The sequence below is a fragment of the Phaenicophaeus curvirostris genome, chromosome Z, assembly GCF_032191515.1.
Source record: "Phaenicophaeus curvirostris isolate KB17595 chromosome Z, BPBGC_Pcur_1.0, whole genome shotgun sequence".
In the NCBI taxonomy this organism is placed as follows: domain Eukaryota; kingdom Metazoa; phylum Chordata; class Aves; order Cuculiformes; family Cuculidae; genus Phaenicophaeus; species Phaenicophaeus curvirostris.
This window is the reverse complement of record NC_091431.1, coordinates 70,169,407-70,184,780: the sequence shown is the minus strand read 5'-3', so window position 1 is coordinate 70,184,780 and position 15,374 is coordinate 70,169,407.

The following is a 15,374-nucleotide window of genomic DNA, read 5'->3' as shown; positions in this document are numbered from 1 at the left end:
AGCTGAATCAACCACCTCCCTGGGCAGCCTGTTCCAGTGCCCAATGACCCTTTCTATGAAAAAGTTTTCCTAATGTCCAGCTTAAACCTCCCCTGGTGGAGCTTGAGGCCATTCCCTCTTGTCCTGTCCCATGTCACTTTGGAGAAGAGGCCAGCACCCTCCTCTCTGCAACCTATAAGCAATGTGAAAAGTATTCAGGACCAGAATTCAACCAATTATATGAACAAACCAAAAAGATATTAATCCTTGGGTGGTGCACATTTTTCACCCATGGTAAACTCAAGCTAACTAGAAAAGTCAAGCACTTATAATAAAAATTAAAGGAATCATTATAAGATCAACATCCCAATAATTCTTAAAGAACAAATACAAACTATAAAAACACTAATGGCAGCTATTTAGAGAGACATAGGTGTCATTTTCTCTCTGATCTTCTTCTTTTCTTTCAGCTTGATGAAGATAACTTGTCTAAACAACTGAAATACCTCCTGTGCTGTACCAGTTCCATTCAAAATCTATCTGGGAATAATGTGGTTTGAAAAACCATCACAGAAGTTCACTGAAAACCATACCAAACATACAACCCAGAGAGACAGTATGGATTATGGTTCATATAAGGGAGATGAAAATCAAGCTAAAATACAGGATAAGTGATGTGCCTGGGATCCCACCAGTATATTGTGGAAGATCAGGAGCATGAACCCAGGCCAATATTCTGATCAATGCTTGACTACAGATACTTTGAATTAAATAGTGTTAGTTACAGCAGATGTAGCTGTAAATCTTGAACTCGAAGACAAAAAAGTGAAATAGAGAGAGTGATTTACATATAAGTAAATTTGTGGAAGATCTCACAATGAAGCGTATAATTTCTAAGACAGAAAGCAGTGTCTTAATCACAAGACCATGCTTTCAAAGCAGCAGGGAACTCGTTTTGGTTTTTCTTTAACTTATGCTCTTCTCCCAGATAAGTGCTATTCAGCAAGAAGTTGGGTGACATTATCAATCTGGAAGGCGCAGAAGTTAAAGGTTGCCACACACTTAGAAGGAATTTACACAATGGTAGATTATTGCTAGAATTAGATGAAAAAAAACCAAAAACAGTTTGGAAGACATATTTGACAACAACCAGGGTCACCTGTATTAAAAATTTTGAACTCAGAACTAGCTAAATCAGGAGCAAATGAAGGCTTGCAAGAGAAGACAGCAAAATATTTATCAGCTTAATCCCTGAACAGTCCTTGAAGGCGGGTTTTTTTTTTGTCTTTTCTTTTTCTTTTTTTCTTTTCTCTTACATCCTTAAGTACTCCTCAAAGCTTGCCTCTGGCACAGCTACTACACATCCCTGGGGATGAACATCCCTGATTCCTTTAGCTTTGAAGCTACAAAGTCATAGCACCCTTTTTTTCAGCTGTGTGGCTTCCTCAAATGGGCTTGGAACATACTTTGTGCTGAAAACAGTCCAGATGAAGCAGCACGTGTTAACTTCCATTCCTTCTGTTGTGTTTTCATAATTTGTTTTAACATTTTCTCATCACCAGTGTTCCTAAAAACTGGTTTTCAAACTGCCTTACCCAGTAAATTTTCCTCATATAGTTGTTCCATTCAATTTTTGATAAGACATTTAGGCAACAGTTTGTATCATTTCATTTCTTCTCTGGGGAAAAAATTTTTCACCTATTCCTCCACATATGAATAGCACACAAAGAGGCAGTCAGACTGACTTAGACAATGAATGCAGAATATTACAGAACATTGTCACTTTCTTTACAATGTCAGACATTAAAAAATACTTGTACTCCACCCCATTTACTGACCAACTCTTGACTTCCTCCAGTCACATACATGATTTCCAAATTGTCTTAGTTCTATTTTAGCTTCGTGGCTTCGTTACTGCTTATAAACTCTTCTGAGATTTGCAAAGTCGGCATTTCTCATTCTTGCTTATTACAGGACTTGGTCTGATGGATACGTCTACGGTATGCCTAACAGATTAAGCACTTCAGAGGACTTAAAGGTAAGTATGCTTATGAGATTCTTTTTGAATCAATAGTTTGCCTGCTGGTCCAGGAAACAGGAGGTTTGGGATCGATTTTCACCTTTTTCAAGAAGTAACTTATAAACTGCCTCTAAGTTACAGTTTGGTTTGGTTTTTTTTTCATGCTGGAGGTCAGTATGGGTGGAGTCTACATTACCTATATTAAATCTCTCCAATGTTTATGCTATTTCTAGGAGAAATTGTGTGAACATTATTCTTGAGCTTGTTACATGAGCATTTAAATGAAGGTGAAGAGCTTTGAATTGCAGTTCTTTCACCTTTATTTTAAACTGCTAATTCTAAAAGGAGACAGAATGAGAATGAAAAACATCTTTGTATCATACAAGTGCCTCATCGCTAGGATACTGGTCTCTTTCTCTTTGTCGTTGTTCCTTGCCTGAAGCCCACATTCCTCCCCAGACAGTGGTGACCTAGCAAAAAGAAAATAGCTGTTGCACCTGGAGCCCAGGGCTTAAAAGATGGATGCTACAATAAGAAGCAGTATGATGCCTAAGATCCTCTGTGTCTCACTTACCAAAATGAAATCTCAGAACTTTTCTGTGGGATTCTATAACTTTGTTTTACAGGTAAAACATTAAGTGAATTATTCAGCTGTAAAGTGGCTAAAATGAAAAAAAAAAATCAAACCCATGGCCATCAGATACTCCTAATTGTTGGATGGACAATGTGCCCAGCTCAGTCCCAGGTATATTTAGGAAACAGCTAGTGTCTCTTCTGAGTATTTTTTCATCAGGTGTAACAGAGGTATGAGATTTAGGCTTTCAAATCTTGAGACCGTTTCTCTTCTTATTTGCTTCTTGCTTCGTTCTTTTCATAGGCTACACAAAGAAGGTACCCAGGTGATTCATGGCATTACTAATGAGTTTTCCAAGTAGATATGATGCCACAACATAAATTTAGAGAGATGAGTATGAGCCACTTGGGTTGGTTTTCAAATAAAATTCATTAATATCGTCTCCACAATACTTCATAGGTTTCATATTAACAATATCTGAAATAGTCTTTAAGAGCACTTTTTTTAAAAAAGTAAAGGAAAACTTGTGTGGTGAAATACAAAGCACATCTGTAACCAGTACACGGTTAGCTCAAAATACAGAGTTACTTTCCATAATTTAGTAATCTTTATTTCTTCCCATTTCTTTTCTGCCTCCTGCCTCCTTTCCTTCCCCTTCAGCCTCTCCACAAACACAGCCTTTTCTACTGGGTATATTAGAAAATAAATTAGTTGAATTTGTGCTATCAGACAGCCTGTCATTAGGGGGATATTTGTCTTTTTCTACTTCCCTTGTGGTTTCTATCAAAGGTTCAAGCATGTGGATTATATCTTTCTTTATCTCTACTGTGCTTTCACTTAGAAGAGAAAGAAAACAGGAAAGATACTTTATCTCCTTATGTATCATATAAGGATCAGTTGCATTGAGGTAGCACCCATATCTGTCTCATGTTTCACTTGTCCACGAATTGTTTCAGCCAGCTGACCAAACTGAAAGAAAAAGCGAGAAGGAGATTTAGATAGGATTTCCTCTGGGTTACTAAATTATTGAAAGTCTGGATAACAATGGCAGTTTGTGCAGTCTCTACTTTTCTTTGAGCTTATTTTAGGCACAATTTTCTATAACTTTTAGAAAAATAAAAGAAAAAGAAGAGGTAAGAGTAATTTTAGAAATGAGCATTTCAATATAGTTGCTTTTACAATTTAAAGTATAATTTTATCTTTTTTATCACTAATATGAGCATAGAACTACCTTGAAACCTTGTATTATTTCAGTTAATCTTGAATGGTCAACCAAACATGTATGTTTCTTACCATGCATATATTCTCACCTTGTAAAATGTAGGGAACATTTTCACAATATGAAGGATTTACCACAGATTTCAAAGACCTTCCGAGGTCTGTCAGTCTGTGACTTCTCTGAAGTAAGTTATCATTTCTTGTTGTCCCTTCCTAAATCAGAAGTGCGATGGAAAGTAGAATAACCAAACCATTGAGAAAAAAAATACATTAATTCTAATGACTCAAGTCTTGTAAATTTGATCAGAATGGAAAACATATTTTAGGGATCAAGGGTAGTGTGCTCTGAGAACCTTTTTCTATTTTTTTTCCCCTTAGGTGACTGACTCTGTGTTTTGCTTGAAATCTATGCTGTACTGAAGTACTTTCTTAGCTGTGTGCCAGTGGAGAGCTTTGCGTGCCCCATTTTGACAAAACACTAAGCACTTTGTAAAATAAATATTATGGTGATTGAGCAATGAATGTGATATGGATGAAGCCAGTTACATTTAGTAGTGCTTTTCACATTGCCAAATGTGAAATGTGTCCGACTCCTTTATATATGCAACATATTTCCCATAAACTTACATTTTGCATGCTATAATGTTAAATTTTCTGCTTTGTCTTATTTTTCTAATTTTGCGTTTAAATGAACAAAGAAGCAATCACTTGCTTCGACAAAAAAAAAGGAAAGAAAAGGAACACAGTGTTTAACACTGGTCCTAATTCTGTATACTTTATTCTTGGATGATTTTCTTTCTGGCTACGGAAAGAAACTGGCAAGAGAGGGCAGGATTCTGATTGAGACAGAGGAAAAAAAACATAACCAAAGATAACTGAAGTGGTGATAAAAACACAGTGGCTGGAACAGATGTCTGAATTATTCATTTCTGTTGATACTATAAACATCGCGGAGGGCAAGCTGTAATATATGTTTAGGAGGTCACATAGATAATTAAATCAGTTGTTTATTTCAATAAAAATCATGGGAAGAAGTTGTGATTAAATAATAAATACGTGTTAACCATGATTTCTTTGAATACCTTTAAAGCAAAGTTAGGGGTGTGTGGATCAAATCTCTTTTTCACTGAGAAACACAGCATTTTTTCTGTAAGAGGATTTTGCATTGTGTTACAGTTATTTAATTTCTTTATTTTGATATAAAAATACTACCACTGTCAAAACTGAAGTCATGTCAAAGTGTTAGGCAGCTCCTGTGATTCTATGATAACCAGTACCATTTCCTAGCTTTTCCTTTGCATTGTGTTTGCTGACTCTCAGATGCCACATAATATAAACACTTTGGTGAATGAATTAACATTGTACTGTCTGTATGGAAGTAAAGCAAGGTTTCAGTGACTTTTAGTTTGATCCACCAGACATGGCTAAACCTATTATTTTCAGCATATGGTGGAAGTAGGCTGTCTTAGAGAATGATCTGAGTACTACAAGACTGGCTCAGAGCAAGATCAACAGGTAGGAATGACTGAAATGTTGCATGGTCTCCCAGTCCTCAGCAAAAGGATGAACATGTCCTTGAGGATTCCCTCCATGCCCACTGTGGCTTGTTGGAGCTACAAGAAAATGTTTTATAATGGCAGCTGTATTTAAACCGCGCTGCTGCCGAACACTTTAACATGTCTTAGGACTGAGATATTCTATTGATACAGAGGGATTATGTTAGTGTGCCACAGATGCAGTACTCTACTGTGATACCACCAAGATATTTAATTCCTACAAGAGGTAACAGCGTTCACAAAGAACACCAATATTCCAATAAAGTTTGTGTGCTTAAGCACCTTTGGTGGTTTTTGTTGGGTTTTTTGGAGGATAGGGGAAAGATGCTTTAAGAATGCAGACTGTGTTTGAATCTACATATAATATGCTCACAGGAAGAAAGAACTAGAAATTTATTTGCTGTTTTTTCATCATAGTGTTTCAGAGCAGGCCTACACAGAAATGCAGTTGTGCTAATTTAGACCTAAGTTAATTTAGCCCAGCGTGTTGTATCTGACAATAGCTAAAAGCAGAGGTGTGGAGTGAGAACAGTGTGTGTATAGGAAGAGTCCCCAGAGTATTTTTCTAGGCTGAACTCTTGTCCATGTTTGTTGATTCATTTTTATTGCATATCATTCTACAAAAAGTAGTCAACTGCATCCAGCTCTGCTTCGTTATCGAAGTCTGGGATCTAACCACATAAAACACACTGAACGAACTTCCCAAGACACTACATGGGCTGTAAGAAATATGAGATCTTCTTTAAAAATACACAAGATATTATTTTTCCCAGGTGGTGATGAGATCTAGTGAAAATATGCTTTCAGTCTGAACCTAGAGGCAGTCATCTGAGAAAGAAAAAAGCCAGAAAACTTAAATTCACAAAGTATTCCTCTTTAGTTCCAAATGCCATAAAGTTATTTTTCACAGACCATTTTCATGGCTTTTTTCACCACTTGGTCCTTGACTATCCCTGAAGTATGTTGGCTACTTCTGTAAGTAATCTTTTCCAGTGTATTATTGGTTTGCCTTGTAAGAGAACTTTTTCACATGTGCATAGATGTGATTAGAACAAAAAGGGTTATGGTCATACATATTTAAAAGTAAAGCTGTATTAGTCTTCAACTCAGAAGATAACACTGTATATTTATTTATCTTTTTAAAGAATTGTTGTATTTCCTGGAGCTTTCCTTGACATCTTATCTATCACAGTGCTTCCACTGAATATTCTAACACTGTGCTGATTTTAATCTTCAGATGTAAACAAAAGGTTTGTTGTTTTTTTTCTTTTCATACCACCATCACCACCTGACAAAAGAAGAGGCTACATATTGATTTATCCGCTGAAAGAAAATGTCTAAAGATAATTCGAAATACTCCAGTCTACTAAGTATCCATTACCTGGTGTGTCTTTTCTCTTTATTTTTTTTCTTATTTGGATTCTCAAAGACCACAATCATAGGAAGCATACTCCAGGAATTGAAAGCTGCAACTTCATGACTGTAGCTTTTTGATTTGCACTAGGGACTATAAAGGGAAGAATGATAAATCAGTAGTACAGTATACTCTCAACTTGAATACTATGTTCCATTTTGGTAAACTCAACTTGGCAGGAAAAGAAAAGTCTCAAGTAAAGCAATGAAAATGGCTAAGGTGTCCTGATGAAGAGAGAATAAAAACCCCGGAACTATTTAGGTCTTGGTTTGCCTAGTCCTTACTGCCATCTACAATTCACCTGGCATCATGAGAGATTAACCAGAGCTGGCTGAGGCTTGGACAACTGACATTGTTTATCTGCAGAAGTATTTTCAGGTCTCTTATTACTATGTATCTACGTGTCTACTCTTAATCTGATGCAGAGAAGTCAGTGGTATGATCATATATTTAAGGGTTGCAGAACTCCGTCTTTAACCTGCAGAGCATGAGGAAAGACTAAGAGAAACTAGGTTTTTTTTAGATTACAAATTACTTAGATAAGATAATGGTGCCAAAATATACACGTACAATGCCTAGTAGGGTGTGTTCCAATGCTTCCAATCTGTAAAACTGAAATATGAAGGAAGATGAAGCTGGCAGTGTTACATAAATAGTAAGTTACATGGGAAAAGCCCTTTAGGAATGCTCTTAATTTAGTTCTGTCTTAATTATACTATTAGGGTAAGCATCACTAGATGATGCATTTATATATAGTCTTCCAATATTTTTTTCCTGAATACACAGAAAGTATTTATCCAGGAAAATATTTTATAATGTTGTTAACCCTATATATTGCAAGTTCTACAGGTGTCAGGAAAGCATACTGTGTTCTTTTATTCAACCTTTATGTCAAAGTTGGTTTGGGGAACTAGATAACTAGTGGTTAAATACAAGAATTGTCAGCATGCTTTTTGACCACCTCTATTCCAGAGTTATGGTAACCATATCAATTAAATAAATTATTATTTAAAACAATGTTCCATGTCACTGATTGGCAAGTTTGAGATGTTGGGTAGCTCTCAAGAGAAGGACACGACAGAATGAATAATGGCCAAAATAACTAAAGAACTAGTTATAAATCAGTAACAAAAAAATACTTGATATTCATCTCTGACACACTGTACCTAGAAAATTGGGTTTGAAAGCTATAATTACCATTTTTGTTAAATGGATGGTTTATGTGTCTACCAGAAATATGCAGATAAGTGAAGAACATCAAAATTCATAGCTGCTCAGATTTTTGAGAAATAGTCATCATTTTTTTAGGGAAAGAAAATGTTACCATCTGGCTTCTGTGGGTAGAGATCAAACACAGAGCTCAAATGCTGTAGTTTGTTACCATTCATCAAAGAGCAGAGGTAACCTCACTAAGGGCTTCACTCAGCCTTTTATAAACAACAATTCAGTATGTTAGGTTTTTTGCAAAACAAACTAAAACAAAACTGCATGAAACAAGACAGAAAAAAATCCAAACAAACCCAAACCTCAGAAACTTTCCTTAGTGAAATAGGTTTAAGTTTAAATACATCTTTTGGATTGTGTCTGTACAGGATTGTGAGCACTCACTTAAACTGAAGCTCAGGCGAAAAACGTTAATGTCATCAGATGTTATTACTTGTTCTTGAAGCTGAGCTTTTACATACTCGAACTGAAAATGAGCTGTTTTGAAAACAGGCAGTGGGTGCTGAGTATTTCAAAATCTGGTTCTGAGCACTTGAGAAAAAATACCTCTTTGTTACAAGTATCTCGTTTCACATCTGTTGTGTGTTATGTCATGGGAGCGTCCTTTGTCATTCTGCATTAATGGTGCCTGTCAGGTGCAGAGCACTAATATCTTACAGTCAGACTTGTGACCTGGCACATCTATCTTACAGATGGCACCTTTGCTTATACCTGAGTTTGGCTGTGTATATTCTAACCAGGATTTTTTTTAAACCTGTAATGAAAAGCTTCTTACAGGAGTTTGGTATGCAGATCTTGTTGCTAATACAGTCCTTCAGACACAAGAATCTTTTTTTTCATGGTAAGAGATGGGAAAAAAAAATGAAAAAGAACTCACTTGGGAATCTAGGCAGCCACCCACTACATCATTTGTCTTATTCTAGTAATCCAAAAATCCAGATTTTAATGTCTGCTAATGGGCTAAGATCATGCAAACCTCCATCTTTATCATGTCCTGAGGAGTCACTGTTTGATAAAGCACTGGAAAAAGCCCTTAGGTGCTATTGAGGACAATGGATAAAAATATATGTTTAAATATATAAATTCTATTTCAGAATATCTTGCAGAGTCCCATTCACAGAGTGAACAAAAAAGTCTACTCTAATGCTTAAATACTTTTTCTATTGAAAGCTCAAAAAACAGTATAAGAGATCATTTGACCAGGAATTTCTCATTAACAAATTATCAAAGAGTAATGGAATAGAAATTTACAAAGTGAACAGTACAAACTATGCAAATGGAGGAAGAAAAACAAGCGAGTTTACATAAATACGCACACAAAATGGATAAAAATGCATTTCCTTTTTTTTCAGAAATCAATACTTTGCTATTTTAAAAGAAGAATCTTTTTTCTAATGATATTACCAAAATATTTATCAATTTTACAACGAGAATATTGAGTAGTAACTTATGTATCTTAAATTTCACTTCCTCAATTTCTCCTGCTAAACTCATTTACATTTTTCAGAACTTACTTTCTTACTCCCAGTTTGAATTTCTTAGATGTCTAATTGTCACTGGAGCTTGATCAGCTTCTTTATTTTTCTTCTGTTAGCAACTCAACATCTCCCTTTAAGCTAAAGCAATTTGGTGTGATTATTCCACAACCTTTGTGCTGTGTCTATTTTATAATTCTTAGTAGATAAATAGACAAATATATTAGCAGATTAATAGATGATTACAGACATTTATAATACAATTTCACATAAAGATGTTAGATATTAAGATTTTTTACATTCAGCAATCTCTCTAGTTCTCAAGTTTAAATACAATATACAATTTCTTTTTAAACTTTATTTAAAGTAAAATGTTTATCTTAGAACCAGGCTTAACTCATAAATGAGAAGTTTGAGTAAATTGTTCAGAAAACCATAAAACTCTTTGTCTAGAAACAGCCAAGGTGTGGATTTTTGTTTGTTTGGTGTGAGGTTTTTCAGCTAGAACAAATTCAACCAACTCTATGAAGGGAAAGAAATAAAAGAAACAAAACGAAACGAAACAAAACAAAATTTTTTTATTTTTTTCTTTACTTCCAGCTGAATCTTTTGCTGAAATGTACTTTGCTACTAACATTAATCCATATGATACAGTTTTAACCAGACTAATGTTAGAGACAGTACCATCATTTTCCCCCGCCATTATAAGATCATAATCTATTTTAGTCACTTAAAGTTCCAAATCCTCCTGCAGTAGATCTTAAGCAATCAGTTTTAAATGTGTCACATCAGATTGGCCTTTAGCTATATTAACTTTAAACTAGAATGAATTACTCTACTTATAACTGTCCTGGCCTAATCTAATTTTACCAGTATCCCTATATGTTATTACCTTTGGACAGCAGCTGGTCTCTTCAGTGACTGTCCATTAGTAGCTCTGATCATGAGATAACTCCACCTTCCTCATGAAGGGCAATGAAGAAATACGTGTCGTGGAGGCTAATTTGGTGTGCCTGAATTATGTGAAATGCAGGTGAAATTTAACTTGTAACATGGTTTAAAGCAAACTTTGCTGGCTTGGTAACACCTACCATTGTTAAATACATGTTAATGGCCAACATGAAACTAACTCTGTGTGCAATAAACCCAGTTCTCATTATCACCCCATACATTATCTTTCAGTATCTCAGAGTCTCAGGAAAGTCCTTTAAAAAAAATAAAAATAATTGCACTTCGTTTTATACTCAGTAACAACAATTGGACAAAGAATCTTAACCAGAGCCTTAGTCTATTCCTATTGGCCTTCTTCAGTTTCTTGGTCAGTGAAAAATACTGGAAAAAAACATGTTTCCATCCTTTCTCTTGTGAAGTGCTGTTCAATTGTATAATATCCCATTACTGTGAACAACAGTGGTGGCATTGCCTCTTTTTTCTTTCTTTTTTCTTATTTTTTTTTCTCTTAGGTTTAGACTTCTAAGGTTCTAACTTAGAGCTGCTACAGAAAATCAAAGAAATGTTAGGATAGGAATGCTGCAGTTCATCCAGAAGCACTTCCTCCTCAAAGCCAGGCTAACTGGCAAATCAACGCAGTCTGTGCAGAGTTTATTCCAGTCAAGTTTTGAAAATCCCATGCTATCCCTTATCAAAGCACTCTATATTTGTTCTTTTCTACATTTCTGTTTTGTTCTACCTTCTATGAAGGATTTGGGAGCCTTACTTTTTGGCATCAGCAATTCGTATTAATTTGAGATGGAACATGAAGACTATCCCCTCACTCCTTTTTTTTAATTCATTAAAGATCAAATTCAGACACAACTGGTATCTTAACCAGAACTCCACTCAGAAACCATTTGTTCTGTGGAGGGCTTCAGGATTAAATCTCACATTCATGCCTAGCTCTTTAATTTTTCATTATTGTTTTCGTGAGTACTTGTGAAAGAATAACATGCACAGCATAATGAGTTTGCCACAGTCATAAAGTTTATTGACTTAGACTTTTATCTCAAAACATTGATATTTATGTGAGTAGATCGATGGATCACAGACGTTCACAGTTGACCTAGCCAGTGGCATTATTCAATATAAAACAAAAATACTTTTCATCAGTCTGTAGCTTCTGCAAATTTGCATCTCTTCAACTCTTTCATTTTTGTCAAAGTGCCTACAATATTTATGTGCACTACAGAAACGATGCTAAGAGATTAAATAGTACAGCAGAATTATGTTTAAAATCTTTGAGGTCTAGCAATGAGGCACTGGAACAGATTGCTTAGGAAGGCTGCAGGGCCTTCATAGTTACCTGGACTGAGGCTGTTAGACAAACATGAACTAGTAGTAAACTAGATAGCATGATCACTCAACAGTCTTGCAGAATATATCCATAGAGAAGATTTCCTCTTGAGAATCTTACGAGTTCTAATTTCTGTGAGAAAATGAAATATTTCATGTTTTAGCAACAGAAAATATTGTCTCATAGTTTTTCAGTAAATATGAATATTGTCACAATCCAGATGCTATCATCACCATTAGAATCACTGAATTATTCTTTTATCAGTTCTGGATTTAGGCTTGGATATAATAAGTAGTGGAAGATATTCATATAAGCTTTTTTCAGCCCCTAAAGACTTTGCCGAGTTACTATAATGAGAGAAAGTTATTTGCAGAGGTGATTCATGCAGACTGTCTTAAATTCTTGCTGAAACTTACCCTCAAAATTTCCAAAAGGTTCTCTTTTACCAGTAACAAAAACATCTTATTTAGGTATGTGATGTCTGGAAGTTTCTTGAAAGGTCAAATATGAACACCTCAGACTCCACCAAAGCTTTTCATTATTGAAGACTGGATTGAAAATTTTTCACAGCTCTATTTTTAGCCTTAGATAAAACACAGAAGTTAAAAAAAATATAGAATAAGTAGGAAATCTATAAGAGAAAATAAAAGTGTTTCTTAGACATGTCAGGAATATGATGATTGATTAAAACAAGATTGAATGGCAATAAAATTCTTGTATTATCTATATCTATCAGTACTGAGAAAATTATACCGTCATTTAACCAGTCTTCTGGTAATTGTGGTTGAAAATCCAGGGAATTTATATAGGAATGAGAATAATAAGTACTTATCTTTTGCATACAATATTTTTTTCTTCTAGTGCACTCCAGAGTTCACAAAATCTTCTCTTCCTTCAAAATAATTATTCAACAGTATCAACAGAGGGGGAAAAAAAACAACTGCAAACAAGTTTTAATTATGTTTTCTTGTTTAATGTTAATATCCATAATTATAGAGAATGAAGAACTTCTCTAATAAAACTCCAAAAATGGATGGCAAAGTAGGAACAGTATCTTCACTGTGTTAGAGACACTTCAGTTGCACAGCCATCCAAACCCTCACTATGCTTCAGCGTATTGGTGTAGAGTTTTATTTTCAGGCTTTGGGGCATATAATTTCACAAGAATTTAAAGGATTGTAAATTATAAATTTCTCACTCTCACTCAAGAAGGAGCCCTTTTCAATTTTCCTTTTCAGAGAAACACATGCTTTAGTATGGCAATTAGCTAGTTTACTTAACTGAGAAGCAAATATTCCTGTGATCACTCAGGCTAACAGTGAAAGCAAGCAAGAACAAATCCTTACTCTAATGACTGCAGATGGCAATGCTATTCTACATCTCATCTCTTCTGCATTGTAAATTCTCTTACTAATATCCTTATATGTCCATTTTAGACTTGGTGATATTTTTTCATGTTACTCCACATTTCCCACTGGTGTTAGTAATTAAAAGTCTCCAGAGAAGACTAAAGCTAATCTGAGCTCTTGTTCTGCCTCTGAGTTTCATAATTATAACTTGCTGCATTCATGGCTTTTTATGTGAGACCGGATGCTAAATGCACTACCATTTCAGTGCTGATTTTTACACTTTTTGGGGAAGCAAGAGCAGAAAGGTATCTCATTCATACTCCTGGAGCCAACTATATATCAAGTCAGGCTTGAAGAGAGCAACCTGGAGCACAGAAGCTACAAATGCTTTTGTGGAACAGTGTGTTTTGGCTTTCCAGTATGGAGTCAATTGCAGTAGCAATTACATCACAGCTTTAGCCAAAATTCTCCTTTTGGCATTGAAACAAATCACCTGCTAGTGTCCACTACAGGCAACTGGATTTTTAGCTCAAAAAACCCAAATAAATTAAAAAAGTATCCAGTGAAATTTAGGTGAGGACAGGATGCAAACTCAAAACATCATGTAAAATGTTACACCTGAACTCTCTGACAGGTCAACGCACTATCTGCTCTGATCTGCTCAACAGGTCTCCTCATAATTTTGAGTGCATGTCCTATTGTGGTTGAAATGCTTTATTCCCACTTTCCAGGCACAAACCTAATTCTCCAAAGGGGGAGAATAGATTGTTAGATGGAATGTGTCGTAAGTAAAATACAAACAGCCAGATGGTACACGGCTCTAGGTCAAGTGGAGGACAAATCTGCAGCTCTCCCAAGACAATAGTTGGAAGTGACTGAGCTTCACAAGGTGCAATCCTTCTACCAGGTCTCTGATCTATAGGGAAAACATATCTTTTGTAGTTTTACTAAGATTTCATGTCCTTTTTACACTAGGGTATATCTGAAGATATCAGACAACAGAAGTATTGAGACCGAGATTGTCACTTCATCTCATGAAAAGAAAACAAAGGCTCTGTATATGACTGTACTTCACTCTGTAAATGTTTAAGGACTAAAAGTTATTAGGAGCATCAATTATCTCAATGAAAGCCTAATGAGTCGTCTACTGAGGGATGAGACAATCATAGTGGTTTCAATGTTTGCCTTGTTTCTTTACACACACGTTTTTTTAGGAATACCAAACCTTACACAAGTTTGGTGAAGAGCAAATTCAGACTAGGTCTGGACAGCCAGACCATACACTTCAAAAAAATGTTAACAGTTTGAATGGCTACTGCACGTTAGCTTCTGCTCATCTGAGCCTGCTAGGATGTTCTGCCTGTATTTCTGCCCCTTTTCATGCACTAACACAGGTGTTTAGTTGCACCAAGACGGCTCTAGGAGGAGAAAAACTAAGTTGTTTTGTTTTTTTTTTTCTTTTCTTTTATCAATGTTATTAGCTTAATGGTTATAAACAATCTTGTAACCAAGCTGACTGTGCCCACCTAAACAGCTTGCTGCTACAAGCAGGGAAGCTTCCCTTTCTCTGCCCCATTCCCACTGCACCAGCTATTCAGTCTTGTACTCTTCACAGTTCCAGGACTGGTTCATGGGGTACAGTTCAGCTCACCAGCTCAGCAGGAGATGAAGAGATCAAAAAAATAACAATAAAATAAGTCAGATGTTTTCTTGCTTGCTTAGGCAACTGAACCGGCTTTTAAGGGCTGGAGAAGTAAGGGACATGTCAGACAGCTCAAGAGAAGAGATGGGATGATGCATGTAGCAGTTAGGAAGCACAAGTAGATGTTCTTTCTGTACTGTAATCAGTTTCCGTACCTTTTTACTGGCATTATTCTTAGGATTTATATTCTCTGCATTTTGCATTAACGGAAGAGAGAGTGGGGCAGGGGGAGCATGGGAAGTGAAGAGAAAAGAAACTGACTCATCAGTTTCAGGATAGATTTTGATTGATAAAATGAAGCCAAAATTGTCCCCTAGACCATGGAACTACACTCAGTGGAGAAGGATCAAATTTGAGTGAAGGCTATCCTACACCTACTGGAAAGCAAGGCTTTAATTACAAGCCAAAGTATGGCCTGTGTCCACCCATGGAACACAGGGGACCTGTATTCTCAAGTACTCACATTATGGCTTAGAGGGCTACCATGCAAAATTTCTCCAAGAGGAGTTCTAAACTGATACCTAATGTAATAATTTCACTTTTAATTTTTTTTTTCCTGGGAAGAGACCCTCT